We start from the raw sequence: 4,148 nt of genomic DNA, 5'->3' as shown, positions 1-4,148 counted from the left end.
CATAAGTGAGTTACTTAACCCTAGACTAGTTTTCCTTATCTGAAAAATGGATCACAGAGTTGAGGTTTGGAAAAGATCTTAGAAATAATCCTCACACAAAAATTTTTGAGTACTACAATCTAGGCAGACTGTACTAGTAACCACTTTCCTATTTTGTTTTATCTCTCCTGTTGCTATACATTTTCTTTCTTTTTGACTCTCCTTATCATTTGTGTACAGAGTATTCCTCTAATAGATTGTAAACTCTTTCAGGGCAGGGACTATGCAATTTTTCAGCTTTGTATCCCTATGCCTAGAGGGAAATGCCTTCAAATCCCTACTCTCTGAATACTTTATTTCTTTTGAACCCAGCAGAAATCTTGAGTAGGATGACAAGTCAAAGAGAGAAAGAATTATTGAGAAGTTCCCAAAATTGAATCTGGTATATGTAAACCCAGGGCATTGGTTCTGGATTATGTCTAGCACAGTAACTTACACATAATAGGTACTTAATACATGTTAAGTGGAACTGAGTGATGACGATAGTGGAATAGACGGTACTAGCAGTTGGAAATTTTTATTTTTTTATATTATAAATGTAGATGTTTAGTTATGAGTGGTGTGGCACCAAGAGCCATCAGCAAAGAGTTAACAGTCCTTGTAGCTTAAAATTTTCCCTATTCCTTCAGGTAGATTTTAGGATCATATCTGCTAAATTCAACACACTCCTCCTCTCCAAAATATCTTACTTGGTATAACTGGAAAACAAAGAGACAGATGTGAATAATAATTTTAAAGTACTCTCCTTTGCAGTTGAATATGTTCTTCCTAAAGGCAGAGATAAGGGAAGAAATCTTAGTATGTGATCTGTGGAGAATACAAAGAAAAAATTATAAAGGCAGAGAGGGAATGAAAGTGCCAAAGTATGGCAGAAGAGAGAGGGTAGCTAAGAAAGGAGTCTGGGGGATAGGGCTGAATGAAAAGTATTTTGATGGGGAGAAGACCTGGGAGAATGAAAACATGAAGAAATGTCTTCAATTTTGAAAACTCACGTCCATACTCAGGGCTCCATTTAAATGTTGTCATTATGTGTTTTCAAAGCAGCAGGAAATACTTTAGAGGAGCTGCAATTTCCTTTGCCATTTCCCATTTAACTGGTAAATAGTCATGTCAATAAGGCTTGTGTGCCCTTGCCTATAAAATCAGGGATCTCTGGCAGGAGTATCGTCACACTTGGAGTTAGTGAATGGAAAGGGACCCCTTTTCTCAATAGGGTATTTATCCTTCTTTTAAAAAAATCGAGTCTTTCCAAAATAACATTTCTTCCAGTTTTCTTGTGCAAGTCATGAGTTTTGTTTGGTTCACCTGCCACTTTGCTAGATCTCATTTGGTTATTTGCAGAGATCAATTCGCTTTTCCTTTTTGCTTTAGAAAGGGAGCAAGTAATGTGTTCTTCTGTACTTACCCTCTCTCTTGCTGTATATTCTCTCCTGTATATTTTTTCCAGTATTAACTCAGTGGTGAATAAGCTTGGTGTTTTGGGTGGCTTATGTAGTCTTCTCCATCAATCACTAGCTAACAAGCATTGATTAAGTACCGCTTATGTGCCAGCACTGTGTGAAAATGAAACCATCCTTGCCTTCAAGGAGCTTATATTCTAGCTGGAGAGACAGCAAGTTCGTAGATAATGAAAGACTGGTTTCTGTAGAGACATTAGTAGCTAGGAATATGGAATAAAAGCCAGATGTGTTGGCTTAGGTAGATGTAACTGTATAGCACTTTTTAACATTTAGTTCTTTTGAAAGTTAAATACTTAGCTGAAGAAAACTTACTGCTTGAGTAATTAAAAGGAACAGATGCTTTGTCATAATATGCAATTGCTAAATATGAATGGAAATACAGGACATCATTTCATTAATTGCCTACGTAAATCTCTTAATACTTGTTAGAAATTAGTAACAGCATATAGATGAAATGTTTACAATATAAGGAACTATAAATAAATATCACCCTTTTCTCCTTTGGTCTTTCACACTAGCATTATTCTTGTGGAGTTAAAACCAAGTAATTCTGTAATTTCAATTATAATAAGTTCAAAGTGATATATAGCAAATAAAATTAAGATACAGACTTAAAAAAAGACTTTATGCGGAAGGTAGCATTTGAACTGAGCTATGAAGGAACTAGGAATTCTATAAGGCACGAGTTGGGTGGCAGATGCTATGTATTCAAAGGTACATATAGGAGGTGGAAGGTCTTCCAGGAGGATCAGCAAGGTCAATTTGTTTGGACCATACATTGAGTGAGTGAGGAGGAGTAGTGAATAACAAGGCTAGAAAGGTAGTTTGCAGCCAGGTTGTGAGGGGCTTTAAATGCCAAAGACAGGGGTTACTAGCAAATGAACTTCCTCTTGCCACTTTCAAAAGTGGCAATAGGAAAAAATAAAATAGCACAGAGAGATACGTATAAGCAGAATCAATTACCATACATCACCCCGTATGTTCTGGTAGGGTTGTAGAGATCAGAAAACCAGAGTGCTTTAGCCATACACATTGAGCAATAGTGCTCCAAGGAGAACTGCTGTCTTCCCACTCACCCTCTCTAGCATCCCTTTCTGACTCCCCACCCTTCCACTATTTGGTGATCTCTGCTTCAGGAGCTAGGGGTAGAAGAAGTGCCAGGCTCTGGGTCACCAAGCCTCAGGCAAGACTACTTTCCTGGGGAGACATTTTTCATCCTTTGAAGGGGGGCTCTGGAAAGGATGATTGGTACCATTAATCCATTCCACCTGAATATCCTAAACATCTGGGCCAACTCTTCATGTGGAATCTTGAGAATTTTGAAACAAGTAATACAGAAATCTCTTTCTGCTGGAGTTTTGCCAACAAAAATCAGTCCCCGTTCAAAGCTGCTATTGCTCACTACTCCTGCCTCCAACAAAGAGCCAAAGAACCATCTGAGGTTGCCTTCATAAAAGATTCTTTCTGAATTCTGTAAAGGACCACAAATTTAAGCACATGAGTTTGTTTTTCATCTTAGAGTAAATAGGGAGGCACAGACTGCTTGTGCATGTTTCTAAACCTGTGCTTTAGAAGTATCAGTTTGGCCATTCGTGGGGAAAATTAATTGTAGAAAGAGAGTCTAGCTGGAGGGAGACTAATTAGTATACTATTTCAAAGGTCTAGATGATGGGAGAGTGGTGATCCCATGAGTAAAGCAAAGGAAATGGATTTGGGAGATGTTGAATGAGAATCACTTGGCAACTGATTGAATTTGGGTTATGTGTGAACATACAGAGTTGAAGGCATCTTAAAGGTTGTTCATTTGGGTGACCTAAAACAATGGGGTTATTCAACACAAACAGGGAAATTGGGAGGATGATGGGAAGATTTAAGGAGATGTTTTGGATGCCTTGAATTTGAGATACCTATATGCCATACAGGTGGAGATATTCTTCCAGGAAACAGTTGGGAATGTGGGTCTGAAGCTCAGGAGAGAATTGAGGACTGGAGATGTAGATTTGGGAGCTTCCTACACAGAGGTGATAGTTTGACCTTAGAACATTAGATTATAAACTCCTAGATGGCAGGGGCTGTTTTTGCATTTCTTTGTTTTTCATTGTTATTTTATTTTTTAAATTAAATTAAATTTTTGTTACATTTTAAATTCCAAACTGTCTCCTCCCTTTCTCCTTCCCCATCCCATACTAGAGAAGGCCACAATTTGACACACACATATATGTAAAACCATACTATACATGCTTCTATTTATCAGTTTTTTTTCTCCATAGGTCCTTTGTAGTTGATTTGAATATTTATAATATCCAGGATGACTTAGTCATTCACAGTTGTTCTTTGTACAATATTGTTACTATATACATTATTCTCTTGGTTCTGTTCATTTTGCTCTTCGTTATTTCATTCAAGTCTTTCCATATTTTTCTAAAAATCAACTAGTTCATCATTTCTTATAGCACAGTAGTATTCCATCACCATCACATACCACAACTTGGTCATCCATTCCCCAGTCTATGGTCATCCCTTCAATTTCTAGTTCCTTGCCAAAAAAGTTCTTTTTACAAAGAGAGCTGCTATAAATATTTTAGAATTGCCTTTCTGAAACCTGAAAAGACCTACATGCACTGATGCTGAATGAAGTGAGCAGAAGCA

Source organism: Notamacropus eugenii, chromosome 5 (assembly GCF_028372415.1).
Source record: "Notamacropus eugenii isolate mMacEug1 chromosome 5, mMacEug1.pri_v2, whole genome shotgun sequence".
NCBI classification, from domain to species: Eukaryota; Metazoa; Chordata; class Mammalia; order Diprotodontia; family Macropodidae; genus Notamacropus; species Notamacropus eugenii.
The sequence above is the reverse complement of the archived record's forward strand: the minus strand, read 5'-3'. Positions refer to the sequence as shown.